General features: G+C 44.1%; 1 pseudogene; it reads left to right on the top strand.

The window, feature by feature from the left end:
• LOC119856948 overlaps positions 1-18,845 on the top strand; it is a 29,622-nt pseudogene extending 10,777 nt beyond the window's left edge.
• The last annotated feature ends 230 nt before the right edge of the window (positions 18,846-19,075 follow it).

The raw sequence follows: 19,075 nt of genomic DNA, 5'->3' as shown, positions 1-19,075 counted from the left end.
TCCAAACCCTTCATCATTTATGTTGCCCTTCTCTGTACTTTTTCCAACTCTAATATCTCTTTTTTGAGATGGGATGACCAGAACTGCGCCCAGTATTCCAGGTGTGGGTGCACCATAGATTTATATAGAGGCAATATTTTCTGTCTTATTATCTATCCCTTTCCTAATGGTTCCTAACATTCTGTTAGCCTTTTTGGCTGCCGCTGCATATAACATGAATGTCTTCAGCTGTGGCACAGCTTGAAGATGTGGGTCACGGTTTTTAGGGATTAAGAATAGAGGTGGGTGGGAAACTATTTTTCTGCCTTCTGAAATGCACCTGAGACCTTTCAAAAGTAAAAATATGTGTGTGTGTTTGTATGTGAGAGAGAACAGCCTGGTGGTTAAGGCCTGCACTTGGGCTGTAGGAAACCCTAGTTCAAGATCCTCTTCTGTACTTTGGTCTCACAAATCAGTGCCTTAACCACCTGGCTATTCTGGGGTGAGTCTCTCTCTCAGACATTCCATCCTGAACCCAAAAAACTTTTCCCATCAAAACTGGTACATTCCTGTGAAACATTTCAGCTTCAATTAATTGAAATTTTCCAAGAACAACAACAATCAGAAAATTCCCAACCAGCTGTAGTAAGAATCATATTTTCTGTCACGGCTAAGGTTACACAAATCCTAATTTTGGATGTTTATGAAGTAGCAGAAAGAAACAATTTAAAAAGGCTGGGCAACTTCCATTCCTTACCTTCCTAATCTGAATATTCAAATTCAGGTAATTTTTTTAACCCACAAAGAGACAAAGCTATTATTTGATGCATATTCGAATTAAAAGGTTTTTTATAGCCCAAGATGTACAGTAGGATGTTTTTGAACCTATCTAGTATTGTACAAACTACTGAGTAGAATGACTTTTCCTTCCCACTCTTTGTAGCTCTTATTGCTAGAATGCCAATAATTTCTGAACAACCTTATTAGACTCAGACATACCTTTTTGCTGATGCTATCATGTTTTGTTTATGTTATGTTTTGTAGATGCTGTTTCAATAGACTGAATCTCTACTTGTACTCATTTAAAAAATAAAAAGATCTCTTCTCCTATCCACTCTTACCATCTCTTTATAGTCTCTTCTAAAATGACCACTGAGAGATCATCGCTTTTATAAATTTCAGTCCCCTCTGCCAGATGAGTCATTCACCAGGGGGAACTGGTTCCTCTGGTCTGCAGCCAGATCTTTGTTCTGTGGTGCTTCCATTTGATTGGAAGAGCATCAGGTTAATGATTTTGGATTGCTATTTTTAGCCCTTTGCTAGGTGCAGAAATTTCTCCTAAAACTCCAGCGGGTTTTGGCTCAAAATAGAGGTTAAGGGACAAAAGCGAAGAGATATTCCAGTTTACAATCCAAATGACAATCACAAAACAAAACGCAGTTTGTAGTTTGATATAGACATGTGCAGACATATACCAATCAATCACAGTTTATTTTAATGTAATTAAGCTTAAAATAGAGTGCATGCAGTGTTGTATTAAACTTTATCCCAGCAATATCTTGAATAGATAGAGAAGGAGGAGGGGGCCTTCCCAAACAGTATTGCTTCTTACTGTTTCATGTTGTTTGTGTTTCCCCATGCTTGGTGTGTTGTTTTCTCCCCCTATTCCTTTGTGCATTTACAGGATGCCTTTGTAGCTTTCCATATTAATTAAACCCTGGTGAGAAAGTCCATGAACTTGCTGCTGATTGGGGAGCTGGCACCTGGTCAACCCAGCTTTGAGCCCTGCAAAAATGTGAGTATATTTAAGGGATGGATGTATGGTGGGATCTGGGAGTCAAGTTTGTTCCCAAAAAAATGCAAAACCAGATTTTTCATTCATTCAGTGGCAGCCAGAACTCCTAATACACATTATACATCACACCGCATCATAGAACCACAATGCCAATGGACGGGAATGCTGATCAGCCATGCTTTTACCTTGGTGCAATATTGACCCTCACTGAGCTCCCCTACTCCCCCCCCCCCCATCGCAGTGATTCCCCACATAGTGGTAGCAGGTAGGAAGAACCCATCAGCCATTGATATCCCCAGGATCACAGATTCCCTCTAGGTATGGCACAGCCTGGCAAGTGCAGACTGTCCCAGTGACTCTCTCTGCGGGAGCATAGATTTCCCCCACTTCCACAGTGATCTCTGTGCAGAAAGATAGTGAACTGGACTTTTCTTGTTGCCCGTCAAAAGCAAGAAGTCAAAAGGTAACTCATATTACAACACAATGCAATTCTGTAGTTTATGTACTACATTGCAAAATCAATCAATGCATGTTATGGAATATATCACATTCTCCTTCACATAGCAGCATTCACCGTCAGGTACAGAAATAACAGGCTTCACTAGGAAAGATTCTTATTGCCCAATTAATTTGTTAAAACATAAAAGTTACATTAGCAGTATTTAATTTCAGAAATTTTTCAGTGTAAGGGTTAAATTATGGCGTTTATCTGTTCTCTTGCAATTTGCATGCATTTCATGTAACAGCTCTCAAGTGTTTATTTATAAGTGTTTATTAAAGAATTCTTTTCTGGAATTTTAAAGTTAAGTTTGCTTCCAGAGAGGCTCTATTCTCAGAGGTGTGAGGGTAGATATTTAAAATACAAGTGTGTATGTGAGGGTAGATACTTAAAAGACACCACCTTGGCCAACACAACACAGACTGAACTGGCAACAGTCTGACATCCTCTGTGGATTTGGTGCAGAGGGGACCATATAATACATATTGGCCAGTGGGTTGCATATATAAGGTTGATATTCACAGCCAGAAAACTTAATTAATACAGATTTAAGGCAAACTTAAACTTCTGAAATCCAGGAAATACAGAATTAAGGTAACGTCTCTATACTACACCTCCACACAACCTTAACTCTGCTTCCCTGGAACTAGCAATAGGCACAGGGGCCAAAACAAATCTGACCTATCCCTAATACAGAAAATGGCCGATTTTCTTATGTTGTGTCCAACATAATTCTATACCATCGTTCCTCTTCAGATCCTCTCACTGACCCTCACTGTGTTAGGTGTAGCTGTATTGACCATGGGATTAGTTGCAGCTCCCCATTCCAATTTCAGCATTGTACGTCTGGGCTGTACATCAGTCATGCCTATTCTCTGTTCCCCAGATGTCTCCTGTGGCATACACTGAGCATGCTTGTTCCCAGCTCCCATTGTGGAGCTGGTCCGTTGTGCCTAGTGCCACTCGAGAAGTTCAGTGAGCCTCTCCGATAACAGAACCAACTTGTCCTGGCAAACTTGCCTCTCTGGTGTAATTTTCAATGTGGTAACTAGTATTCCCATGTCAGCCCACCCCCATACCACCATTCTGCGCTTTATATCCCAGACACAGTACAACTCACATGACTGTCTCAGAATAGGAGCCAGGCAGATGGGTAGATATCATGGGGGGTTCACTCTCACACTTCCAGAAGGGGCTCCACTGTGGCCAGATGTTGAGCAGCAGAACACACAAACATACACACCTTTTAGACTTCCTGAGGAAAGAATCTGAATGCACACTCTTGGGATGCAAGGGTCAGGACCCACTCCTTTAAGCCACCAGTGATCATGTTATTCAGAATGTGTCACTCAGTAGGCTGTTTCTGAGAAAACACTAATTTGCAGAGGTGTGAACTGTGGTAAACAGAAATGTTAAAACTTCTGTGCTTCAATTTATTTCAAAATCAAGACTTGAAGATATGCTTTAGTCAAACACAAGTGATTGAGCTAAAAGTATTGGTTGTTATATAGGTCAGACTAGATGATTTTATCATCCCTTCTGGCCTTAAACTTCTATGAATCTACTGAATATTGCTGATTCAGGCCATAGAGTTGTACCCAGTAATTCCTGCACTGATTTCTGGATGAACTCGAGTATATCTTTTAGAAAGGCATCCAATCTTGATTTAAAATAGCAGTTCCCAAACTATGGGAACCCACATGGAGTTGAGGCATCAGCAGATGGGGTCATGTTCCCGATTGAATATTCAAACCAATGACGAACATGTCCGGACCCACTCTGTTTATACATCCAAGGATGGTGATAGCCCTTTTAGCCACAGCATTCCTCTGGGACCTCAATTGGTCACATAAAATGGATAAAAAGGGCCTTTTTAATAAAGCAAAAGCTTCTATTAATTTTTTTTAAATGTCTGTTTTTTTTAATTGAAACTGAAATTGAAACTTTGAAATGTCAAACTCTTGAAATTTTGGGGGGTTGTTTTTTCCCCTTCCTTATCCCTTTCCCCACTGAATACAATCATATGTCAGTGTTTTTCTTCTTCTTCTTCTTCTTCTTCCTTTTGGTGCATTTCATTACTTTTCAAAACTTCCTCAACTTTTGGAAAAGTTACAGAATGAAAGTGAAAGTCTCTAACTCTGCCACTCCATTATACTCCCTTATGAAGTGTAGAGATGAACCAGTTCAGCTATAATAGCTGAAGACACACCTACCCTTATGTCACTAGTTTTAAGTATGTCTCTAAAGTGCTGTAATAATAAATCTCCCCCCACAAATTGCTGGTAGAAAATTTCCATGAGCTACGTGCCACTGTCAAGAGGATGGGACTCTTCAAACTAGTTATCTTTTTTTCTTCCTGAATTTCCTGCAAATTCTGATGATAGAGGCTGCTGGCTGTTCACTCTCTGGTACATTGGAACATCCTTCATGTCCTTTCTCACTGCAACATTGCTGCTGACAACAGCTCAGGTAAACTGCCCAAATCAGTGTTGTGAGGGACACATGTATTTACATGTTTCAGAGTAGCAGCCATATTAGTCTGTATTCGCAAAAAGAAAAGGAGTACTTGTGGCACCTTAGAGACTAACAAATTTATTTGAGCATAAGCTTTTGTGAGCTATAGCTCACTTCATCGGATGCATTCAGTGGAAAATACAGTGGGGAGATTTATATACATAGAGAACATGAAACAATGGGTGTTACCATACACAGTGTAATGAGAGTGATCACTTAAGATGAGCTATTACCAGCAGGAGAGCGGGGGGGGGGGGGAACCTTTTGTAGTGATAATCAAGGTGGGCCATTTCCAGCAGTTGACAAGAACGTCTGAGGAACAGTGGGGGGTGCGGACACCATCATAGGGCCTAATCACATCAGCCACACTATCAGAGGTTTGTTCACCTGCACATCTACCAATGTAATATATGCCATCATGTGCCAGCAATGCCCCTCTGCCATGTACATTGGTCAAACTGGACAGTCTCTACGTAAAAAAATAAATGGACACAAATCAGACGTCAAGAATTATAACATTCAAAAACCCCCAGTTGGAGAACACTTCAATCTGTCTGGTCACTCGATTACAGACCTAGAAGTTGCAATTCTTCAACAAAAAAACTTCAAAAACAGACTCCAAGGAGAGACTGCTGAATTGGAATTAATTTGCAAACTGGATACAATTAACTTAGGCTTGAATAGAGACTGGGAGTGGATGTGTCATTACACAAAGTAAAACTATTTCCCCATGTTTATTTCCCACCCCCCACACCCATTGTTCCTAAAAATACTGTAGTACTGCTGGGAACAGGGAGCTCACAGCTTTTTTAATCTGCAGGAGGAACTGTGTCTTGTAGAAGCTATGTATGTGGGAAACTCAGACCTCTTAAGTTGCCACCCTGACTCAGAAAAAAAGTTCTGAACAGAAATAGTGGAGGAGCACTGACTGTAGGGAGCTCAGACCAACTCCAATCCCTATCTGTCTCAGAAAGCACATACAAGAGAGGTATTGCATGATGTGAACTCAGCCCTCTGTAATGTGCTTTTTGTGTGAGTGTAGTTAGAACTAGCAGCCCACATTTCTCCTATTATAGTTTATTGGGTCCCCTCCTCTTCCCAGTCTTCTTCCCGCACTGGACATGGCATGGCCTGTGTATAATCTTTTGTATCTGAACTGATTAGGTTCGAGTATGTTACCTGAACTCCACCTAATCACAAGCTTTCCCCTTCTGTAGACAGAGAGAACATATTTTCCCTCAGTTGAGTTGAGCTGGTTGAGGTCATCCCTCAAATAACTCAATCAAGATTAAATGTGTTTCTCTGCATCTAAACTCAGAAAAAGGGTGCAATTAAACTGAGGTTATCTGACCAATGACAACCTCTTTTCACGTGTAGACAAGCTGTGTCTGTCAGCCAAGTCAGGTGGTGCTCTGTACCTTCACCAGGTTGAGGTTGGGATGCACTGAAAAGAGGAGTCCCTAGGAATTCATGTGTAGAGACGCATGTGTTTCTGGTTCCTTTCACTGTGCTCTCCCCAATATGGGCTTGGGATGCACTGATAATAAGGTGGGGGTGTTCTTTAGGACTGAGTGTATAGCGGATACAAAAGATGTCCCCCATAGTAGCAAAGGGTAGGTTCATCAAGTTAGGTTGTTTAAATGATAGTTCTAGGGACATCTTTTACCCTGCACTGTGAGTATGGAGGGTAGAAATTGATTCCTGGTGTCATCAGGAGGCACTGCCATCCAGTTGGAGCTGGGGTTCACTGACAGAGGCTGGTTTTATAGAGTTTAAAGCCAGAAGGGACCACCAGATCATCTAGAACTGCATGTGCAAGGGGACATAGCACTGCCCTGGCCCATTTTATCAGTGATGCATTTTCTCTTCCAGTTCCAGGGCTGGTGGTTCCAGCATGATTTGGGGCACCTTTCAGTCATCACCAAGTCCAAATGGAACCACTTGTGTCTTGAGTTGGTGATGTGCAAGCTAAAAGTAAGTGCCTGTTGGAACTTCAGCAAGGTAGGTTAAAAGAGTGAGCCGCTTCTGTTCAGAAAGTCTCTTATGGATAGCCTGCCCCATAAACGTAGCAGAGAGGAGAACATGATGGAGTTCTCAAGAAACGGGTGAACAAATAATGGATGAGGGCTCACGCAGGCTTCCCCATGCCCCAGCCATGTGAGCTCACGGAAGGAAAACTGCTAGAGGGCCATCCAAAAACTCATCCAACAGGAGGAGAGGCAAGGCACTGCAGCAGAGACCTTCGGATGCTCTTCCCTTATGTTTATTGGCTGTTCCCTCCTTCAGAATCTCTTCACTTCAGTCTCACTCAGCCTGCCCTCCCTGTTCCCCTTCTTCACTCCTTTTTTTCTTTTTTCTTTGTTCTTTTATCCCCTTCCTTTCTATGTCCCTTTTCTCTTCCTTCTCTTCCTCCCCAACAAAACCTCACTCAGAACTCATTTTTAATTATTTACTTTGTGGAATTAATATATTGCAACCATTATATTATTCGCTCTGCTTGTATATTAGATCTTTTACTCCCCCATCTAGATTCATAGATACTAAGGTCAGAAGGGATCATTCTGATCATCTAGTCTGACCTCCTGCACAGCACAGGCCACAAAATCTCACCCACCCACTCCTACAAAAAATCTCACCTCTGTCTGAGCTATTGAAGTCCTCAAATCATGGTTTAAAGACTTCAAGGAGCAGAGAAGCCTCCCTCAAGTCACCCATGCCCCATGCTACAGAGGAAGGCGAAAAACCTCCAGGGCCTCTCCAATCTGCCCTGGAGGAAAATTCCTTCCCGACCCCAAATATGGCAATCAGCTAAACCCTGAGCATATGGGCAAGATTCACCAGCCCCTTTGTCTTGTTGATTTAAAACGTAAGCCTTTCAGTGCAGGGACTGTTTGTCCAATGCTTAGCACAACAGGGCACTGATCTCAGTTGGGGTTTCTAGGCACTACCAGAGTTCAAATGATAAAATAATAAAAATGAGGCAATTTATATTTGGCAGCAGTGTGTTTTGATTCCTGCAGCGGTTGTCATCCATGTGGCAAAATCACCAACATAACCAGCATCACGCCAAAACCAACTGCTTCCCCAAGGACCCTGATATTCTACTACATCCCTCCCTTTTTGCCTTAGGAAAGACACTCTGTGTGGAGGTGAGTGTGAAGGAATGGTTTTGAACAAACTTGGTTTCTGAAAGGATACAGTGCTAAAAGACCAGACGTCAGAAAGTTGTGGTGTATTGGGAGTAAACTGTCCAGTGTGTGGGATTTTGGAGCCACTGCTGGATTGCAGCCATTCTGGAAAGGGGCTGGTGCTGAGACATACTTGCTTTTTGGAATGCTAGTGGTTCCCTGGAGAAATAGAGAGAGTTTCACCTTGTTTGTTCAGTGTGGGTGTATTAATCATTCAGCATGGGGACTGTAGTTTACAGGGGAAGGTGTCCAGGAGCTTAGTCAAGAGTATGATTATTTTATATAACTTGATGTGATTCAGAAATTCAAAACTGTCCCATAAGAAATCAGTGTTCCCAAGAGCCTGGCTTGGGACAGTAATAGAAATATACCTAATGTCCTAGAGATCCTTCTTCATCACTGGTGCATTAAAGGCCAGATTTTGGAAAGTGCTCAGTTCCTACTTGCGTACCAAAATAAGAGGCATCTCAATCAAACCAGTAGGAACCCAAGCCAACCTGATGAAACACACTCCGTCCTCATGGCAGCACTCTCAGGTGTCACTCTATACCACTAAGCTCCTGAACAACAAACCAAAAACCACATCCAAACCTGAATGATAGGTGACTGGGAGAAAAAAAATCAATAGGCAAACCATAAGGAAGAACAGATTTTAAAAGAAATTAAATAGCTAGGCTGGTACAGATCCCCAAACAGAAATTTCACAGAAGCAAACCATATTATTATTGTGAAATATGCAAAGGACAGGCAGACTCTCGCCAAATTCAGAATCAGGAATCACAAACTGAATAGTAAAAGTGGGAGGGGCAAAGTAAGGTGGAAACCCATGGAGACTGGACTGTCTATCTAAAGTGGCAGACTAAAACAAAAGTATTTTTACTCCAAAGAAAATAAGACAGTTGCTTCCTCAAACTATCAGAGATGCTAAAATATATTTAAAGAAAAAGATTGGTGAGGAAAAAACTGTTCCTCACCCTCGGAGAAAGGAAAGCAGGAGCAGAGACAGCATCACACCATGAAGCAAACTCCCAGCAAATCAAGAATGGGGAAACAACAAATGAGCACAGGGAATAAAACCCCAAACTTACTATCAAGCCTTAACCTGGTGAGAAGTTTTAGACCATATATTTTTGAGAGAGAAATCAGAGGCTTCTATCCCTCTTACACTTTGGTAGCATCAGTATCATTTGTCATGGCAATACAGTTTTTTATTTGATTGAGGAGTGGGAGAGTTAGGAGCTGTCTAAAAAGGTGCATCTCAAGGAGGAAACAGAAGTGGGGAAGTGCCTCTGTGGGTGTTTCTCAGGGAAGGATAGGAGATCTCTATAGCCCAGCTGACCTGTTGTGGTCTTCTCTCCTTCACAGCTTGGGATGATGAAGAAGAAATTGATACCATAAGCACAAATACTTCATCAGTGAGTATTTCCTCTTTCCTGTAGTACCATCAGGCCCTCACCCAGTGTGGTAGGGGCACCCTCATTTGTTGTGTAGGCCTCACATTCCAAGCCATGTGCCTGGGGCATGGGTAGAGAACTTCAATTGCCTCCCACTACCCCAAGTCTCTTGGTTCCCTTCCACAACCTTTGGTGAGGCAGCAATTAACCTCAGATAAATGCTGGTTTCTGATATAATTACCAGTGCATTTATCTGGGCAGGGACAAAACCTCAACTAATAAAAGGGACCATTCAAGGCCCTTATGAGTAATTACATGTACCACCTAGCATAGTACAATGTACCGGGTCTCTGACACTTAAAGATATGGAGCAATACTATCTAACCCAATTGAGTCCAAGCTGCGTGGGCATAGTGTAAGCTTGGAGTCATGAATCCTAGTTTCTGCTGCATCACCAGGCATCCACCCTTGTGATTGCTATGTTGGTCATGGTTCCTCTGCAGGGTCTGGGTCACTCTTCTAGCCCAGCTGCAGTTGGGGTGTGGCCTTCCCCTGAGCAAATTCCCTAGCACTGGGTTCAAGCTGCATTTGAGCCTGCTGCCTTCAGCAGCAATAAATGCTCCCTGCCCAAGTCTATGGCTCTCTCCCAGCTCTGTTTCCATGCCAGCCAATTAGCCCAGAGCCAACCAGGTGGTCGACAACCAATCCTTTGTCCCGCTTTGGGCAGGGCTGAGTTCCCTCTCTGGAACAGCATTCCCCTTCTCCAGTGAGAGGCAGGATGGGAGCAAGAAATCAGTGGTGAGGTTTCCTCCCAGCCTTTCAACCAACCAGGGCTCTGGGGCAGAGAAGCCTCTGCCCATCCTCTAATGAATGAAGGCTCAAGGAAAGGGTAAGACTGGCCCTTCAACACAGCTGGCATGTGCATGTGGAATGAGCGAGTTCACACCCAGTTTAATTCTTCAAGAAAGCAGACAGAAAGGACGTTTCCTCCCAGCCTGGTGGGAGATTTAAATACATTAGGAAGAAGCATGTACTGCTGCATAGGATGTACTGCATCTACAGGAGCTTCAGATGGGATGTGTGACATTGCACTCCATATGCTTTATGGAAATATGCTTATGAATGTGAAAACGATGTCACTGGAATATGCTTTATGCACAAGGTCTCTTGTAAGGTATCATTACAAAGCTACTGAGTGTGGTCATCCTATTTGTTTGCCTGGATTGTTTCTATGTCTGGAGTTAGGAGAATAAGATATAAACTTGTATCACTGATGTAAACAGATTAAGTGGAAGCCAATAAGGGTGCTTCAGAATCAATGACCTGTGAATGGCTCTGTTTACTTGCAAACCTTCCTGTGAGTCTGTGGGCCAGCCCAGGAAGAGTGGAGGCTGGGGTCTCCGAGGACATGTGATCATGTCACTGATACTGGAATCCATCTTAATCCCTGTACTTTTCCATTCAGAAGGAGGGGTGGGGGCCAAGCACAGACAAAGGACTCCTGCCTTGTGCAAAAGCTATGTAAAGGGGGTGAAGCAGAACAAAGGGGCTTCCAGTCATGTGAAAACCCCTACTTACCATCTTAGATGGCTGCTGGAATTAACAAGGACTGTACCGGGGAAAGGATTGGGCCCAGACTAGGAAGCCGTCTAGTCTGTGAAAGAAGCTTATTTGAACATCTCTGAGGGTGAGATATTACTGTAATCAGTTTCTTAATGTATTAGGCTTAGACTTGTGAGTTTTTTTGCTTTATTTTGCTTGGTAACTTATTTTGTTCTGTCTGTTATTACTTGAAATCACTTAAATCCTACCTTTTATACTTAATAAAATCACTTTTGTTTGTTAATGAACCCAAAGTGATTAATACTTGGGGGAGCAAACAGCTGGGCATATCTCTCTATCAGTGTTATAGAGGGCAGACGATTTGTGAATTTACCCTTTAAATAAGCTTTATACAGAGTAAAACAAATTTATTTGGGAATTGGATCCCATTGGGAGCTGGGTGTCTGGGTGCTGGAGTCAGGTAACCTGCAGAGCTGTTTTCACTTAAAGCCTGCAGCTTTGGGGGCGTGGCCCAGACCCTGAGTCTGTGTTGAAGCAGGTTAGCAAGTCTGGCTCAACAAGGCAGGGTTCTGGAAGTCCTAAGCTGGCAGGGAAAATGGACTCAGAGGTAATTTCAGTACATCAGGTGACAGTCACAAGGGGGTCTCTGTGACCAAACCCTTCACAGGATGTGTCTGGAGAAATATGAGCTCATGTGCTAAAAGGGAAGGGTCGATATGCAACAGGGGCACGAGAGGGTGGGGTGAAAGCAAACTGGGAAAAATGGTGATGGTCTGCCCATGAGATTTGCCAAAATGAGACACCTCTCACAGTAAATTATGCAGACGTTCAAAATATGATCATGTGTGCTGTTGGCTCAAATAGTCTCCCTGAGTTTGGCTCCCCCTCATTCGGGCTTCAGTATACCCACAGGCCCTGCGGGGCTCCTTGGTCTTGGATTCTTCTTGAATGAGAGGGAAAAAAGGTGAGATCTCCCAAATGCCACCCCACTTGTGGCACCAAAGTATAACATCACTCACAGTAAATTGTGTCATTCTGTGACCCTGCCTCTCTTTTCTGACATGAGGAATGTAATAGTTACATTTTGAGATTTAAATTGTCACTGGCCATCTGAGCTGACCCTCAATGAGATGAACGAGGCAGATTGTACATCTCAAAATTATTGCTCCAAGCTCTCTGCTGACTCCTCTCAATGCCAGTTAACCTCCAAAATGTGAACTGAGTGTTTCTTCACAGCCATAGCTGTTAGATACTTGATTGAGAAAGAAAGAAAGAAAGAAAGAAAGATAGCTAGCTAGCTCCAATTCTGGAGAACAAGCAATAGTTTCAGAGAAGTGCCAGTATAGGACATGGGTGCCTATCAGCTGTTTCCAACCTCAGCGTGAAAGGACAGCAACGGTGAGATGGTGATAAGAAAAAAGGGGAAGATGAAGTAGGGAGGAAGCTCCCCTATGAACATGGCTTGGTGTCAAGTAACAGAAAGCCTCCCCCATTCATTGCAGTATAGAATCATAGAAACGTAGGGCTGTAAGGGACCTCAGAAGTCATCAAGTCCAGCCCCCCTGCACTGAAGCAGGACCAAGTTAAACCTAGACCATCCCAGACATATATGAACACCTACTGAGTTTTTATTAATTGAGCATCACAAAACTCCTAAAAGATAGAGAAGTATTATTTATTTCCATTTTACAGATGGGTAATTGAACCACAGAGAAACTAAATGACTTGCCCAAGGTCACACAAGAAGTTTGTGGCAGAAACAAAAAGTAAACCCAGATCTCCTGGGTTCTAGTCTAGTACCTTAACCTCAAGACTATCCTTCCTACAGTCTCTCTGATTCATCCTTTGTTTTTGGTTTTGTGGGTGATCTTTGTGATTGGATAAGGCCATTAATGGCTTTTGTTCTCCTGGTTCATTCTTCAGCCATAATCATGCTTCTGCTTCCATTCTTCACATTGTACTCACCGTGCTTCGCAATTCAACACAAACTGTTGGTGGTAAGTATTCAACGCAAACTGTGGGTGAGCCAGCCCTACACAAAAGCCTTTGCTAACTGGCAGCTGCAGTGCCCTGTCCTTGCTCCTTCCCCTCCCTCCACCAGCGCCTCTTGCATGCAGCTGAACTGCTCATTGCAGCGGGTGGGAGATGTTGGAGGGGAGGGAGAGGAAGTGATCAGCAGGGCCCACCAGCAGGCGGGAGGCTCTGGGGGGGCAGAGGGAGGAACTGATCAGTGGGGCTGCCAGTGAGTGCTGAGCACCCGCTATTTTTTTTCTGTGGGTGCGCCAACCCTGGGGCACCCACAGAGTTGGTCCCTATGAGTAAGTCATTCAAGCTGAGTATAGGTTTGCCCTTTGGGTATAGGAAATGTAACAACTGCAGCATGGCATCTCAAGACAGCTGGATAGCACTTCTCCCACAATCCTTTGGGGTTCATGGAGGGGAGCTAGAATACATAGACAATAAGTGAGGGTTACCAAGTGAGGATCTGGTGACTGGGTTTTTGCTGGTGAATGGCAATGGACGGGGAGTAGGCCTTATAGAGGACGTTTCCCTCTGGAGCAGATGGTGAAGGGAAACTACAGGTTGAGAGAAAATAGGGTTACAGGTGAGGTGTCTCAGACTATATTCTCACTGCTGTGGGTGTTGCAGGGAAGCTTTAGGCCCTTACATGGGACGATTTGGGAACTCTGGTCCTGCTGGTGTGGAGTGGTGGAGGGTGCAGTGATGCTGCAAGCTGCCATCCAGCTGAAGGTGTGTCTCCTTCTTTCACGGGAATTGGCCTGGCTTCTGACTTAGATCACCGATTCTTTCTTGGCTACGAGCCCTGACTGGGAGTGAATGGAGTCCTAGGGCTCTTCCTACTGGTCAGGTATCACTTACCCCATGGATTCCCTCTGACTGCTGGAACTCCCCCCTCATCGCTCAATTCCTCTTCTGTGCTCTCCACTCTGCCAGTCCTTCATCTGCCTTCTCCCCGGTCTCCACCACTCTATCTTCTCTCTCTCTCTCTCTTTCTGGTCTCATCTTTGGCCATCCTACCTGGTCTCCCTTTTAGCCTGTGCACAGTTTATTGCTTTCTGTAATGTAAGATAGTGTTTTCCCTTTGTTGTCCTCCCGTGTGTTGTGTGGACCTTCTACTGACCATTCACTAACTGGACTATACAGGAGACATTTAACTATATGGCCACTCGGTTTGGCAGGCACAAGGGCCTTTTAGTGGGAGTTGCTGGTTTAAGTGGAAAGGTGTTTAACCAGGCAGTCATTAGTTTGGGCTTTTAGGTCAGTTACTGGCCTGTCTGTGTGGGTATTTTAATGAGCAGGCATTGATTTGAGGAGGCTGGCTTTTTGTTAGCAGTAGTTGCTTAGGTTATGCATTTTTATCCAGCAGCCTCCAGCTTGGATGGGTGGCATTTATCCTGGGCAGTGATTACCTTTTTCCCCTGTTTTTCTTCACAGGGTCCTGGACAGTATTGTAGTTCTCTGGGTATCGCACAGAAACCACATCCCAATGAGCATTGATTATGATAAGAACGCTCACTGGTTCTCTGCCCAGGTAAGATCCTTTCCTCTCCCAGATGTGCTGGAAGGCACTTATAGATGCTTAAAGAGTTAATAGTGTAAATATCATTACTCCTGGCAATAGCACTGAGGATCTGTGTCACTTTAAGGATATTGTTAATGAAGCCTAGATTAGCCTGGAAGGGTGGGAGTGGGGCACTTTTCATCCTGCTGTTCAAAGAGATATAAAATGTATAATTTATGGATCCACACTCTCTCCTTTCTTTCTTCCTCTCTCAGCTCCAGGCAACATACAATGTGAATCAGTCTTTATTCAGTGACTGGTTCACTGGGCACTTGAACTTCCAGATTGAGCACCAGTGAGTACAGGTCCTGGGAAGAAGGGCGGGAACTCTCATGGGGCACCAGTGAGTGCAAGCATTGCAGAGGGATAGGGGACCCGCCTAAGAGTGAGGGTAACATTGGAACCGCTTTCTCGGGGAGATGTTGAGCTCACCAGCACTTGGAAGTCTTTAAAACAAAATTAGATATCTTTCTAAAAGATACTTTAATCCAGTTTCTGGGGAAAATTCAACAGCTTGGAGGTCAGACTAGTTGATTGTAGTAATGTAGGGTTGGAAGGAGCCTCGAGAGGTCGTGAGATCCAGGCCCCTGCACTGAGGCAGGACCAAGTAAACCTAGCACATCCCTGATAGGTGTTTGTCCAACCTGTTCTTAAAAACCTCCAGTGATGGGAATTCCACAACTTCCCTTGGAAGCCTATTGCAGAACTTAACTATCCTGATAGTTAGAAAGTTTTCCCTAATATCTGACCTAAATCTCCCTTGCTGCAGATAAGAACATAAGAACGGCCATACTGGGTCAGACCAAAGGTCCATTTATTAGCCCAGTATCCTGTCTTCCAACAGTGGCCAATGCCAGGTGCCCCAGAGGGAATGAACAGAAGAGGTAATCATCAAGTGATCCACCCCCTGCTGCCCACTATCAGCCTCTGGCAAACGGAGGCTAGGGACACCATCCCTGCCCATCCTGGCTTATAGTCATTGATGGACCTGTCCTCCATGAACTTATCTAGTTCTTTTTTGAACCCTGTAATACTCTTGGCCTTTACAACATCCTCTGGCAAAGAGTTCCACAGGTTGACTGTGCATTGTGTGAAGAAATACTTCCTTTTATTTGTTTTAAACCCTCTGCCTATTCATTTCATTTTGTGACCCTAGTTCTTGTATTTGTGAGGAGTAAATAACACTTCCTTATTTACTTTCTCCACACCAGTCATGGTTTTATAGACCTCAATCATATCCCCTCTTAGTCATCTCTCTTCCAAGCTGAAAAGCCGCAATCTTATTAATCTCTCCTCATACGGAAGCTCTTCCATGCCCCTAATCATTTTTGTTGCCCATTTCTGAACCTTTTCCAATTCTAATATATCTTTTTTGAGATGGGGCGACTGGATCTGCACAGAGTATTCAAGATGTGAGCGTACCATGGATTTATATAGAGGCAACATGATATTTTCTGTTTTATTATCTACCCCTTTCTTAATGATTCCCAACATTGTTTGCTTTTTTGACTGCCGCTGCACATTGAGTTGATGTTTTCAGAGAACTACCCACAATGACTCCAAGATCTCTTTCTTGAGTGGTAACAGCCAATTTAGACCCCATTAAGCCCATTACTTCTTGCCCTACCTTCAGTGGACATGGAGAACAATTGATGACCTTCCTCTTTATAACGGCTCTTCCCACATTTGAAGGCTATTAAGTCCCCTCCTGTCATCTTTTCTCAAGACTAAACATGCCCAGTTTTTTTAAGCTTTCCTCATAGGTCACAGTGGTGCCTTCTGGCCTTAGAGTCTATGAATCTAGACGTGAGTAATAGGATCCACAAGAGAGAAGCCATCGGGATTGTTCCTGGTCAGTGCACCAGCTATACTGGTAAGAGGTTTTTAGGATTCAATTTTTAATTTTTTCTGTTACTTTTATTTACTGCTCCAACATTAAATGTAATTTGGATTCAAGGTCTGTACCAGGGACTTGCTTTTGCTTGATTTGCACCAAACAATTTGTTCTTCTTACCCCTGACTTAACAGACACAAAATTAAAAAGGGGGTGTAAAACTCAGAACAACAAAGTCATTTTTAATGTAATAAATTCCCTTACTTAATCACACTTTTTGTAGTCTTTTTAACATAAAGTTACATTTCTAAATGTCACTCAATGCCTTTGTTGGTGGAAAAGAATCAATTTTGGGCTGTAGCTCTCAGAGTGTAATGGTTAAAGTCTGATCCTACTTTTTCTTAGAACAAGACAATGGCACCGGGGCCAGGGGGGAGAAGAGAAAAGCAGAGCAAAAGATAGGAAAATGCCATTTCTCTTTGATGTTTGCAGTTTAGTTCTGTTAGACCAAACCATAGTACACACAATCTTAGATGCCACCCCAGGACCCAGAAAATATTAATCAACATAGGGCTCCTCAAGGCTTTGTATTCAACTTGCCACTAAGGTTACAGCCAATTAAGATAGCAAAGGAAGATTTGTTCCAGCTGGCTTAGCTGACTCTTACTGGAGAGAAGGCAAAGAGCAGTGGGAAAGAACTTACACAGTAGGGAGGCAACAGCAGGACCTTTAGGGTGTGTCTACACAGAGATAAATGCCCCGTGGCATGGCCACAGCTGGCCCAGGTCAGCTGACATCGGCTTGTGGGGCTCAGGCAGCTGTGCTAAAACTTGCTGTGTACACATTCAGGCTGGGGCTGGAGCCCAAGCTTTCGGGCCCTCCACCCTTGCAGGGTACAAAGCCCAGGCTCCAGCCTGAGTCTGAATGTCTACACTGCAATTTTATAGCACAGCAGCCAAAGCCCCACAAGCCCAAGTCTGACCCTAACCAACCACAGCAGGTTTTTTATTCCTGTGTAGACATACCCTTAGGACCTCCTCTAAGGACCTGCTCAAGACAGAGCCCTGGAGAGGATGATCACATTTGGATTCCTGTTTTGGTCAAAACATCATTTAGGAACAAGACAGAGGCCTGATAAAGTGATGGAAATCCCTGGTTCCCTATGTGTAATAGTGATGATCATGAACCTGGTTCTTATTCTGGTTGATGATCATGATGCTCTAATTGTCCTACTATACTCTAAGCTGGCTTCTGTGCTGAACAAGTTGTGTAATGAAATTGCCTCTTTTCTTCACAGTCTTTTCCCCACGATGCCTCGACACAACTACTGGAGTCCCTGGTAAAGTCCCTGTGTGCCAAGCAAGGTATCGAGTGCCAAAGCAAGCCCTTGCTCACTGCCTTAGCTGATGTTGTACAGTAAGTGTCATAGGAAGAATCGGTGCAGTAGCAAGTGGCAAAGTAAGGATGCATGGTGAGAGAGAGGGAAGCAGGCTGGAGAAACATAAATGGAGGACAGGGATGTAAGAGGGAAGGGAATGGATGACTCAACAAATAAGAAATGCCCTATTTCCTTTGGTTCATAGTCAAGGCTCCATGTATTCCCTGGCATGTTAGACCTAGGCCTTGTCTACGCTACAAGGTGTTTGTGGGAAAAGCTGCCTTTTGCCGACAAAACGGGAGGAGTACACACTGCAAAGCTACTTTTGGGGACAAAACTCTGCTCTTTTGCTGACAAAATAAAACCATCTCAACGAGAGGCATAAAGACTTCTGCACAAAGTTTAAGCGACAAAGCATCAGTGTAGACACTGCTTTTTGTTTCATTGACAGAACTGGCTTCCGCCAGCTTCCCACAATGCCTCCCGGAACCGCTCTGCTCACTGTTTGGATCTCTGCTGCCCTGCAGGCATTAGCCCCTCCCCTTTCCAAACTCCAGGAAGTATCTGACAGCTGAGCATGTTGCTCCATTTGGGGAACAAAGAGCAAAGCATTGGCATGGTCCTGTTCCGCCCTGCACTAGGCAAACAGCAGCAGGCAGACTTGCTGTTGCGGGGCGGGAGCGCTGCTGTGGTGCTTTGACATTCCTAAGCAGGGAGAGCTCCCAGAGCTGCTCAGAATGCTGCTCCCAGCAGCTGAGGAGGCTGTGGGAGAACTCAGAGGGAATCACAGACCCACAGGCAGGCAGAGCAGGCTGCTTCGGGAGCGACTGCTGTGCCAAACAGAGCCGGGGCTGACGTGAGGGGAGGTGTCCCCCCCCGCCTCAGGCTAGGTCAGTCAACCTGCTGTCTCCCCCCCCACCCACCCACCCACAAACCACCCCACTCTCCTCTACCTCCCCCCAGACGCTTCAGTAGAAAAAGCAGCTGACAATCTACTAGGATGCCCATGGAATGATGATATTGAGAAACCTGCATCATGTGACGCTGGGCCTGCCCCATAAGGCATTGCAAACCCTTCCCAAAGCATCCTGCAGCCAGTTGCATAGTGGGATAGCTACCCACAGTGCACTGCTCTCTGTATCAATGCAAGAGCTGCTAGTGTGGATGCACTTTGCCGACACAAGGAGCATAGGTGGACATGCAACAGCAATTTTAATTAAAGTGGCATAACTTTTGCCAACAAAGTTTTGTAGTGTAGACAAGGCCTTAAATTCAGTACCAAGGCCTCATGCTGAGACAGTGATGGGGTTAAGTATCACATTCTCACTTTGTCCTACAAGAAATCATA

Source organism: Dermochelys coriacea, chromosome 6 (genome assembly GCF_009764565.3).
Source record: "Dermochelys coriacea isolate rDerCor1 chromosome 6, rDerCor1.pri.v4, whole genome shotgun sequence".
NCBI classification, from domain to species: domain Eukaryota; kingdom Metazoa; phylum Chordata; order Testudines; family Dermochelyidae; genus Dermochelys; species Dermochelys coriacea.
Note: the sequence above shows the minus strand (reverse complement) of the source record. Positions and strands in the feature narration are given on the sequence as shown.